This window comes from Meleagris gallopavo, chromosome 10 (genome assembly GCF_905368555.1).
Source record: "Meleagris gallopavo chromosome 10, MGAL_WU_HG_1.1, whole genome shotgun sequence".
NCBI classification, from domain to species: Eukaryota; Metazoa; Chordata; class Aves; order Galliformes; family Phasianidae; genus Meleagris; species Meleagris gallopavo.
The window spans coordinates 26385815-26398452 of NC_139413.1; the positions used below are offsets into that span (position 1 = coordinate 26385815).

Below are 12638 nucleotides of genomic sequence, written 5' to 3' on the forward strand. Positions count from 1 at the left end.
TCATTTTAAATTCCTTTAGCACAGTTTCTGTGGTTCTTGCTTCCTTGCTTTCACACTCCCCTTAGCTATGATTTGCTGCACAAAGAAAAAAATAATAAAGCCAGCCCATCCTTACAAAGTTACTTGAAAAGACATTGTAATATGAACATGAACACGGGCCTTAATCAAAGCCTGCTAGAAACAAGCCTATTCTTTGCTTTTATTTCAATAAGCTTTAGATCTGTTACTCCTTCAGGAAAAGTTTATCAGCAGATATCATTTTTTAGCCACAACAGGCTTCTTTCCAGTGAAATCTGACACAGGTGTTAACAGGTAGGTAAATCTGAGCACGTTCAACACCTTCTTTATGGCACTTTCTGACAGAGCAGCCAGGTTAACCACTGTCCATGTGTTGGAAAAGGGCACTGACCAACCTGCAGGAGCAGATGGGTAGGCAAGAGATGTCCCAGCTCAGGTCCCCTGGCTGCAGACTGAGGACATAACATATCTTCCTTAAAGTTTCTGTAGATTAGCTGTGACAAACTACAGCAGAGCACAAGCCTGCCATTAATAAAAAGTACCCTGTGACCTCAATCCTGCTGGTACACGTGAGCTGATGCAGTGAAGCAACTGGATCACAAGTCAAGGAGATAGAAAGTAAATCCACTGGGGACTACTGGGAAACGGGGTCTACTCAGGAGAAAAAGGGTGAGATGGAGAACCTGTCCTTAAATGAAGAGAGATGGGTATAGGAAAAAATACAAAAAAAGAATGTATGTCCAAATATGAGTAGAGGTGAGATTTGAAACAGCTCCCTTTATTTAGAAGAGCAAAGCTTTCAAACACCATTACCAATCCCATCCAAAGCACTTGTTCTGGAACAGGAAACATCCGAGGCTTGAGGTAGGACAGAGCAGCAGAGAGCAAACTTCCCTGACACCTTCATCAGCCTTCGCAGAAGGCATCAAAACTTAATTAATCTAATTGTGTGCTTGGAGTTGCCATTAATCAACAAATTGCTCTATGCCAGTGCAGAGGTGTTAATCATCAGCTCGCATGCTGCAGGCCTGGGTAGATCGAGACAAAGAGCATTGGCACTCACAGCCAGGCACCTGCAGAGGCTGCAGTGGGATCCTGCACTGCACCTATGTGGACATGGCTCTACTGGGTGCTCTTGGCTTGGGGCTTCAATTGTGCTAACAGGGGATGAGGATGGTGGCATCCATGGTCCCAGGCAGGCTCCACCAGACTTTGCAACAATCCTCCCACCTCCAATAAGTCCTGCATTTCCTATGTGCTCAAAGGGAGCTTATAAGCAGGAGTGGGACAATCTCTATATGCAATCCGATAGTAATAGGACAAGAGGGAATGACTTGAAACTAGAAGAGGAGAAATTTAGATTAGATTTTAGGAAGAAGCATATGTTACTCGGGGGGTGCTGAGACCATGGAACAGGCTGCCCAGAGGGCTGTGGTTGCCCTGTTCCTGGAGGTGTTCAAAGCCAGGTTGGATGTGGCCCTGGGCAGCCTGATTGAGTGTTTGGCAACCAGACCATGGCAGGGAAGTTGGAACTAGATGATCTTTAAAGTTCTTTCCAACCTAAGCCATTCTGTGCTATATCAGCACTTTCCAGGTGACTACACTGGCCATCCAGAGCAGCTCTAGCTGCTGAGAAAAGCCCTCCCTTTTTCATTTTGTATCCCTGTACATTCATCACGTAGGGAAAAAAAAAATAATTGAAAGTCCTACTTTCTGGCAAAAAGATGGCCAGGAGAAGGAGGCAGTTTACAAAAATGGAATCAAGTATATTCGAAACACAAAGATCAAGTCAAGAAAGATCATCTTTTTGTTCCAGAGTAATAACTCAGGACATGGAAGATATGATAAGCTGCCAATTCTTACCTGGTTCTGGTCAAAACATCTCCTCACAGCATTGCCAACCTACGAAATGGAGCAGCAGCATTTCTAGAGGCAGTGTGAAGTGTTGCACCACTGACTCCAGAGAGCCAACAATTATTGCTAATTGGGTTGCAGGTGTGTTGCTAGGTGTGGCAGAAAGCTCTCTTCCCTGACACTACCTTCCCTAACCTCTCATTTCTGGAAACATCTCCAAAGCATTTTCCGGGAATGTTTCTCAGGCAGGGTCTGACCTGATGTGACACGGCTGTGCCACAGATCAGAAGAGATCACAGCCTAGAGCCAGAGATATGGCTGCAGGTTGGAGCAGGACCCGTAATGCAACAAGGAACTGGGAAAATAGTTTCCTTTCTTCTCTGTTTCCTTTTGTTACCTTTCCAACACACTAAGCATTGCTATGGCAGGGAGAACGCAGTCTGCCAGCTTACAGTGATATTTAAATTTCAATTATTTAAATAGAATTAAGAGCTCTAGAGACACCCTACTGCCATTTCCCAAGGAAGTTTTCCACAGTTTTTATTTCTGAGCAAAGGAACAAGTTACTCTTCAAGCCTGAGCTCAAGTAAAAAGAATAACCATCCTGCCCCTGCGGCCATATCTCTCCCCCCACTGTCTGATCATTCCACCAAGCGTGAACAAAACCGTCTTTAACTGATACCAGGAAATTCATACCAGTCTTTTAAAAATGTACTTTTAGATTCATATCAAACCCAAAGATCTAAAGTAAATATTAATACACCCCTCTGTGCCGCCTCTTTGAATCTGCATATCCTTCCTGAGCTGTCCTGGTCTCTCTGAGAACATTTTCCTTGTGAAAAATTGATTCCTCCATTTTTCTTTGTGGCAGGAAAATCATTGGCTGGATCAGCCCCTCCATCCCACTCCTCACTCAGCAGCAGGGCTGGGACAGGCAGATGCAGAGAGAAAAGGACTTTTGAGTCAATATTCAATTACATACTATGGCAGCGTGAAGGAGGGAAGACAATCTTTCAGAGAGGACTGAAATAACTTGTTATCACAGAATTGACTCAGTTCTTCCACTTATAAGTAGGGATAAGGTAACTGCATATTTAGAACTACTTTCATTTAGAACTACTGAAGAAAAATAACTAAGTTAATATTAGGCATTTTAAAACTCAGGTCCTAAAATGAGAATTTTTGGGGCAGGAGGGTAGGACAAATCTCAGCAGAGACCTCTGACAGCCCCTTAAGGTCTTTAGGCAAGGCACAGTAGAAATAATATCAAAAGACAGATGAAACAGAAAGCAGACTATCTCCAAACATTTTGTCATCATAAAGCAAGAAGTAAACAAGTGAATTATAGAAGACATTAGATACTGCAAAGTTCATAACTACAAATTATTGGGGAAGATGGAAGAATGGAAAACTAAATACCCACCCTGTCAGTTAAGAATGGGTTTTCCAGGAAGAATGGAAGCACTACGACATATGTTATGCTGTGAAGTATCACCCAAAGTCTATCAAAATGTAGCTCCAGGGCCCTGATTTTATGTTCCTCCAGTCGTTGCTGGTGTTTGTTTTTGCATAGCCTTGGCTTGCAACATAATGCTGCTACTGAGCAGAGTCCCCATGAAACTCAATTCCTCTATTTTTATGTTTATAGAGTTCTCTCTAGTGATTAATTCCTGAACACATATTTCAGCCTTTCAGTTGCACGTGGCACAGGAAGCAAAAACGTATTACACCTATCTTATTTCCCTTCTCCCCCACCTCCCACGTGGGACTAAATCATTTCTTTTTTGGCTGAGCAGCGCTGCAGTGAGGTTTTGCTGCGTCCCCACAGTTTTTAGCACAGTAATGCTGAGACACTGCAGGCCAGGCTGCTGACAGCTCACTGACCATGCTGGAACTTCACCCCACTTCTCCCAACAACATTTGACCCAGCACCCCAGGTGCAGCATTTTGCAGCACTGAAATTACCCAGTTATGCCTCGACTGGGGTGTGCTGACAGAAAACTGGAGAAAGCATGTTCTACATCAGTTTTCTGATGGTTGATTTGCACCCCATGTTGTGATGAAGCCGATATGCAACATATCAAATAGAGCTGAGGTAAAGCTGCATGACAGCTTGAAAAAAAAAAAAAAAAAAGAAATAAAAGAGAAATAAGTGATCCTTCATTTCTAAGGACTTCCGTGTCTTATCTCTCCAGAATATTGCTACAGCTAGCTCAATTATTACTTTCCTGGGATGTCTTGTTTGTTTCCACTAGACGGAAGTAATATAAAATTATGCAAATCAGATTTCTTGAAGTAAAGAATCATGGACCAGTCAATAATGTTTATGCATTAAGAAAGGGCAGCTCCTCCTGGAAGAAATAACACAGGGAGCCGATCATAAGTAAACATTTCTAAACAGACAAAGGGCTGGTCCCTGCAGCACAATATATTATCATATTTCCACATAATTAGTTTGTTTTCCACTTGAAATCAGAAAACGATTCGACATTGCATTCTATGCCTCAGGATGGTGCATACAGTACAATTCTCATGTGCAGGTTCATATGTTGAATAATTAGTAAGAATTAATCTGTTGAAATTAAAGTTCGGAATATTATAGAACTCATGAATAGTGCATGGAACAATCAAGTAAATTAAACCAGAAACAGAATTTAAGAAGCCAGACAATAGCAGATGACTGCTGGCAATCTGTTTTTTAATCAGTGAGTTACAAGCCAGAGGGATGAATATTGTTACCAGCTTTAGAAAATATTGTAAAACCTTAGCAGGCACAATAAAAGAAAGCTTACTAAGTAAGAATAGTTTTATGGTATTTCTTAACGAAGAGCACTTCAGAAGGATCTGCTGCCACTGACACGTACCTGTTCCCCAGGATGCTCAGATCAGGAAGGACCAGCCCTACAAAACATCTTGTCCTTCTGCTCTGCCCCACAGAAGCTCTTAGGACTTCTGAGAGTCCCATCTCAATCCATTTAAATGTTGTATTTACCTACCTGGAGCCAAAGATGCGTAAGTTTCATTCTAGTTTCCTTAAAGTAATTACTGAGTTACTAAACATTTCAGCCCTGTGCAGTGACTTCTGGTTTTAAGAATTCAGGACAGTTATCCCTTACTTCAATTTTAAGTAAAATTCATCTACTCATTATAAATATATATTTTTTTCTTGTTTTACTATGAAGAAAATACAATCATGCCTTAAGTAAATTAGGAAAAAAAAAACAAACCAAAAACAAACAACAGGAGAGAGCAGTCAAATCAAATCTTGAGAAGATTAGGTCAATTTGGGCTGCAATGTAAATAACCCCCGTGAACAGAATAGCTTTAAATCTAAACGCATACTTGACTTTTTCTATTGTGTATGATCCTGTTAAATTGGAAGAGGTTTCCAGATCTATTTGAAAAATGGCCACTACAGTTAGCTGAAACTTCAATCTTGAAAATGAATGAATGGAGCTGGTCCAGTACATTGGCTCTGGACCAGTCTTTAAAATACAGCAGAACAATGAATAACTGAATTCACAGCCAGCTGGTATCATAGTTGGGCAGTGAAAGTGTCAAAATATTAGTGACTTTTTTACATTTGTCAAAATCATTGCCAATATGGGAAGCATGGGCAGCTTGCAAATGTGAATCTTACACCAAAATAGTTTTAAAATCTTGCCTCAAGAATATGTGTGCAGATCCTGCTTTTATATCACCCATCAAAGGACAGGCGGAAGAGAATAACATATCTTTTACTTAGAAGATATAAGCTGTTATTGATTTATCATCAAACATCAGCTCCTAATGTGGTTGAGTGGTGCTAGATGCCCCGCAGTAATAATGGATCAACCAGCATTTCTGTGTCTTATTTTTTGGAGTCAGATAAGCCCATTCAGTCATTTCTAAGATGCAGCAGGTAAGGTATCCATGCAGAATAAATGCTCACATGAAATTTGTATCTATAGATACTTATCCATGCACACTCACACAATGTAAAGAAAAACAGAGTTTGGCCGTGTTTCAGTTATAGGAGAGAAAAAGAAAAAATAAACATATGTTAGTAGTGTCTGACACATCTTTCTGCTCCAATAATTCAAAAAATGTTTGTTTTATTTTTAAAACAAAATTTTGCTGGCAATCGCTGTATGCTGCAGTTGAGATACTTTCACTCTCTTTGAAAGAAAAAACTTGCATGACCAAATTACTCTTCTGCAGCAGAAAGGAAAGACAACATACACATGCAGCAAGTTTATTCTCCAGTAAGATGTCCCAGTGGGTTTTGGTGCCTGCTCTCTGCTTGCTGTACTTTTTTCCCTTCGCTGACAGTTCTAGTCAGGCACCAGGATTTCAAAGGGACTGCATAGATTTCCTTCTTGTGATGAGGAACAAGGCAGCCTAGGACCAAACCGATCTGCCATTGAGCATTATGATTTTCATAGTTTCAGAGCCTGAACCCACCAACTGTTTATTGAGGATCTCTGAAAGCCTGATGTCTACAACAGACAAATAATTAAATCTTGTGACCACTTATGTTTACATCTAAAGAGCCAAGCAACCCCAAAGCAGTACCACTCCATCACGTGCAGATGGTCCTGGGGGCTCACCTGGCACTCTGCAAGTACAGCTCTCGCTGACGGAGATCCATGTGCAACTTTTACGAGAGCAGAACGTGCCTCCTAGTTTTGTTCATTAAAAAAGACACTTCAAAACAAGCAAAGATACATGGATGCATGCTTTGTTTAGAACAAATATTATACAGATTCAGAGAGAAGCTTTTTGTTCTTTGTGAACCCAAATACCTAACCTGCTTTTTCTTTTAGAATCAATTAGATAAGTGAATAACCTCTTCATGTTCCTTTATTAGCTTTGTACTAATAACCAGGAGCCTCTGCTATCTTTCCCTGCTCTTCTGCAAGGTTCTTCTTTCAGCCAAGTAAGGTTTGAGCTGGAAAGTTTCCCCAAGAAGATTTTCATTTCTCATCTTGTCTGATGCAAAGTAAAGACTATGCCAAGTGCCACTGACCTTAACTCTCCCGAATCAAAAATATCTGATGTGATATATAGAAAACTTTGATGTGTAGATATGCTAATCAGTAGAGAAATGTCAAATTTGCATACATTTCAAGTGACCCAACAATATTTACCTTAGAGCTAAGTTTCATATTTTTCTGACAATTGCAGCATTGAACAAGTGACTCATTTAGCATATCTAAGCAGCATTATGTCACAGGGATTTACCTCAGAGTTGTTTGAAAGCATCAAAAAGATGAACATCACTGTCTGAAATTAACAACAAGCCTAATTTGATTTGACAAATGATGTTGATTTAGATAGGGTCACTAGCTATTGAAGATGCGGAGGACAAATAGTGCCTTGAAGCCTTGATAAAACTGAATATTTAAACAGTTCATTATGCAAATTTGCCCTCTACCTGTCAGTAGTGACTAAAGTATAGGGTTAGAGTGCTGGAGAGGCTCTGTGCTAAGGAGACGACTAGTATACATGTACCTGGCTCTTCTTTAAAAAACAGCTCCTTAGACACTCACAAAGTGGATGTGTATCAGCTTCATGCTCCCCAGGTTTGACAGTGATGAAATAGACAAGGGCTTGATTCCTGAAACTTCTGGCGTTAGAAAACTTAACTTTTCCAAGCCAGCAGGTAGTCACAGACATTTGCCAGTGGCATACTCAAGGCCTCATTCTCCAGTCCTTCTTACCATTTCACATCGTGGGATCTGGTGGACTCCAGTGGAGTTATCTGCACAAATGTACCTCCTGCTCAGGTAGGAGCCCTGTGGTGTAACCAAACAGACAGGCTCCCATCCAGAAATGTCTGGGAACCAGAGAGGTGCAGATTGCTTTACAACTATGTGCAACACCTACACTTTCGCTTTTATCACTACTCCCACCATCACTTGGCAAACTGGCATCCATTATAAGGAGTGGCAGCAGAAAGGAGGAAAAATCTTTGTCCAGGACTTATGAGTAAATCTTAGGTTACAAAAAACAGCTTGAGATATTTTGTCCATTCAGAAGAGAGGGATTTAACTCCAGAGGATCTATTCTAAAAAAAATTAGTGATACTTAATTGCATCAGCCTTGCATAGCTTTAGGAGGCCAAGAGCACCAGTTGCACTTAGGAATTAACTGTGTAGTAACAGTAACAAAACAACTCAGAACAACTGCATTAAAGCATTCAGGAATAGTTAATGGTATTTACGTGTTCCAGACCTTACGTGCTGATAAACACTAATTCTGAAAGCAAGCATCATAGAGTTCCTAATAATCTGTACAACAGCGATTCCTTAGAAGTCATTTCTCACTGCTTTGATATACATGCACTACAGACATCCAGCACACCAGTATACTTCAGGTTCCTGGCTCCACATGACCATCTCTAGTCATCTTATGCTTTTCAAGTTACCTTTCTGTAAGACACTTTCCTCTACATTTTAATCCAAGCTCAGAAGGTCTCACTGGTGTAAGTCAGGTTGAAATTTTGCCAGAGTGAATTCAGAGAAGTGTATGAAAACGTCAGTTTAAGTACCAGCAAGGAGAAGATATTGGAAGAGCACACAGAAGCTATTTAATTAAAGAAGCATGAGCAACAAACAATATACAGAGTAGGTATTCTTGTAACTCTTCATAAACTAGATCCTGAGAAAACCTTGCATGCAATGAGCCTGGCCAGCTAGCCCAGGACACAGGATCTGTCACCCATACAGATCAGCTGTATGACCACTGACCCCACAACCAGAAGTCCCAGAGCAGTGGCCTGCTCAGTCTCAAACAGGAGAAGTAGTGCTCATGCTCACAGCCCTGGGCCTGACCACAAAGTCCCCACTGGAAAATAAATTGTCTTAGGCTGTGGCACCAGACAAATGTGCTTAGGCTAAGGTGCATCAGTGCACTGTGTAGAGTTCTCAGCTCAAGAACTCATTTACACACACAACTATAAGTCATCACAGACCTTTTCCCTTTTATGCCTTTATCACATACTCTTATCAACTTATTTACATATGTTTCATAGTAAATGTGTTTTCTTTATCCAGGTTGCCCCTTTCCCCCCTTGCTAGTCAGACTAATTGGGAGATGACTGTATTTACCATTTCACCGGATGTGAGAAAACATGTCTTGTGAGTAACTTTGATTTGTTTATAAAGCACTCCCCTCACTCTGCTGAGCTTGTAAGTTCTTGGTTAATTGCTCTCATGTCCATGAAATGGGAGAAACACAAGTCTGAAATACATGGAAACAATTAGGGCAGCAAAAAAAAAAAAAAAAAAAAAAAAAAAAGAAAGGCTTTCCCTGTAAACAGACGTCCATGCCAAGATACCCTACCTAGAGCAACTGGCACGTGGTATGTTTGCAGATGGAACCACAGTAGGATCTAGCCACTTATATTTAGCACGCAGTGCTATTTGTTTCAGCTAGCCAGCTAGCAATAGGTGGGAGTTGGAGGGGGAACCCATAACTTCTGCACAGAAGTACACCCATATCACACCCCACCCCTCCATAATAATCACATACCTTAAACCTTAATTATTGTAAGCACATCAGATGTTACAGGAAAACCCACCTTTCTTCCCTCACAGTTAGGGGCACAGAAAAACTCATACTGGAATAACACAGGTAGTATCATTTGCGGTGTGTTATCTTGTTATATAGTTCTTTTGACATTTCACTTAGATGGAAATATAAAAGAAGCCCTGAAATACAGCAAATGTTACAGCCTGTTTCATAACGTTGGTGATTTCCACTGCACATTTACTGTAAAGTACTGTTAACACGCATGAAGTAATTCAGCGGCCTGAAGGCCAGGAGGGAATCATTTGTTCATCTAATCAGATCCTCCTCCACAACCCATGCCACAGAATTTCCTCATGTTAGCCCACCATCAATATCCCTGCTGAGCCAAAATGGTATCGAATCTTGACTTGAAACCTACAAGTGATGAGGAAGATCTATACCTTTCACAGATAAACTGTTCAAAGATCAAAGTTTAGCAGTGTACTTTCTAGATCTTTCCCATTTAAATGGGATGGTTATAAAATCAGAATCATCTTTGAACTGGACAGAACTGTAAAATGATGTGGCACTCCTTAAGTAAAAAGATCTTATTTTCACAAGAATGAAATCACCCGGAGAGAATAAGAACACTGAAACTTCAGAAGACTTGGTCTTTGGGCTTACATACACATGGAATTGTTAAATTTCTACGATCTATAAAGCAGGACTAGATAATCACATAGACACCTTCTGCCCTAAAATAACCCAGAAGTCTACAAGCTGCCAGGTTGCAATTATTTCTTCAACAAAATTCTATTTTATGTCAGAATGGATAAAAATACTTTTTTCTTGCCAGTTGGCAAACAGTGGCCTTAATATTAGTCTTTTTCCCACAGAAAGATGTTCTGAACACTGATCATCTCCATGGTACTTCTTGTCTCTAAAAAACTAAAGGTCAAAAATACCTTTTCCCATAGGATGTTGATGAGTGAAGAACTGTTATGATGGAAAAAGTGAAAGCTAAGTCAGTTATGTACCTATTCGGACCCAGAGTTCATCCTCACATCATGCTGAATCAGTGTCTCAGCTTCAGCTAGGATGGAATGGTTTTCCTTTAGAGCATCTGGTACAACGCTATGTTTTGATTCTAGGAGAGCAATAACATTGATAATGCACCAACGTTTATAGGTGCTGCTAAGCAGCGCTGTACAGAGGCAAAGCCAGTCTCAGCACAAGGCCACACGAGCTGGGAGGGAACAGAATTTGGACAGCTGACTTAAACTGGCCAAAGGGATATTCCATACCATATGACATCACGCAGAAGGAATTTTGAAGGGGGTGGGAGTTCATCTCTCATAGGGCTAGCTGTGCCTCAGCTAGGGGGTGGCGAGTAATTTCTTGTGCATCACTTGTTATATGCATTCATATATACATGCATATATAGTCATAACTATTACCTTTTTCCCTACCTTAGTAAATAGTTTTACCTCAACACACAAGTTCTACTTAGTTTTTTCACAAGTCCCCCATCCCACTGGGAAGGGGGGAATGAGCAAATGGTGTGGTGCTCAGCCACATGCCAGATTCAACCGCAATCACCAACTCTGCAATCTCTGTATGAAAATGAAGAAGCAAAAACACTTCAAGAATTCTGAGTTTTTGCAAAAGTCATCATCTAGCAATCAATAACTGAAACAAATTCAAGGAGCACACATTTAGTCAAGACCAAATTCTTTTTCCAAGCACTGTTATTCAAACATCATTAATTTTACAACTGAATGTAACTGCATAGGTTTAGTTCTTAGTCCAATATCTTTAAAACGGATGGATTATTTTGAACTTTTCTTTTGCTGTAGGCCAAGTTCTCCAAGGCATGCTAAACATACATAGTATTCACTATTGCACAAACCACCTTTGAAGTTATTTCCAAGACATTTCAAGGCATCTTTCACTGCATTTGCTCCCACAGCTTAGCGTCGCCTCTTCAAGCATGAGTAGGGTAAGCAAGTGACCAGTTACTTGGGCTTGAGTAATACCAGAAAAATGTGGTTCTTTGCCATCACTGAAGGTCTCCATAAGGTAAAGTTCTCCTCTGTAGAAACACGAGTGCAAGTACCTCATCTGAGTATCCCATAATGGATGAAGATTGAAATATATAATCACAGTGTGACAGTAAAGTCTCCTTCCCAATTACAACATGAAGTTTAAAAGAGTGACTGCTTGTGAATAAATACATGCAAGTTACTAGTTTTTAATCGTTAGAATTTAGGACTTACTTTAGAGGAAGCTGGGACCATACATAATTTTTAAATAATAAAAAAACCACAATGTCTCAATGTAAGAAGAGGAAGAAACTGAAGAATACCAGGAGGATGAACAGAAAGCAGTGGCCTTAAAAATATTCCTGGAATGAATATCACTCTAGTGACTGGACTGCTGCCAAGACATTTTATTCTGTGTTTTTAAAAATGCATAGACTAGGAGAGTCATAAAAGATTGTTTTGTCTCTGGAATATGCTGGAAAAAAAGCCAGATATGATTAGACTTTGACATGGGCATTCATCATGCTCCAAACTGAATCAGTTATTAATTCTGAAGGTATTAAATATGGCATGGGTTGTGTGTTTAACAAAGTCTGCAGTACTATTCATTTATAATAAAATGTTAGACTGATTGAATTTTCAGGAACATCCTCCTGCACATTAAGTTGTGTGAACTTGACCAACTCACCAAGCAGCATCCTAAGACCCTGACATTACAGAAAACCTTCGGGGATATCTACCACCATGCTGATAACATGAAGCAGGAGTGTCAGGATTACTTCCAAGGAGATGGAAAAAAGCACTCTCATCCAGAGCATAAGATGTACAAATTTCTTACAAGGTTCTCTTTTTGGAAGCTTGCAGTGCACTGGTTCCAGTCTCCTGGGCAAGCTCACATCTTCCTCTGAAGACGGATGGTGGAGACATCTTCCAAGGGTTCAGCCCATTCCATCATTTTTCTCTACATCCTGGTAGCAGGAAGGTGAAATCTCACCTCTCTTGTCCTTAAGATTACCTCTGAGGGCACATATGCAACTGCTTTTGCTATCTAGTTACTCTATTCAGCACAACCCCCAGGGAAGTTAGCAGCTCTCATGCCCTGACTTCTGTGTGGGTGCTGATATGTTTGCACACTGCAGTACATTGAAACCTGCCAATATTTATTGTACTGGTAGTGTGAGTAGTAGTGCTACAACTTCAGCATTTTATAGCATCACATTATTTCCACAG

At 40.4% G+C, this 12638-nt stretch overlaps 1 protein-coding gene across 16 annotated transcripts in view; it reads right to left on the reverse strand.

Annotated features, from left to right (window-relative positions):
- Positions 1–2215, reverse strand: part of LOC104912426 (uncharacterized) — a 131280-nt gene extending 129065 nt beyond the window's left edge. For 8 of the 16 annotated variants that reach the window (XR_014885141.1, XR_014885139.1, XR_014885136.1 and 5 more), the window contains exon 1: positions 1882–2215. The gene's annotated coding sequence lies outside the window, so the exon portion shown is untranslated. The remainder of the gene's footprint in view (positions 1–1881) is intronic. The other 8 variants (XR_014885143.1, XR_014885142.1, XR_014885137.1 and 5 more) reach the window with 2 other exon arrangements.
- Between the last annotated feature and the right edge of the window lie 10423 nt (positions 2216–12638).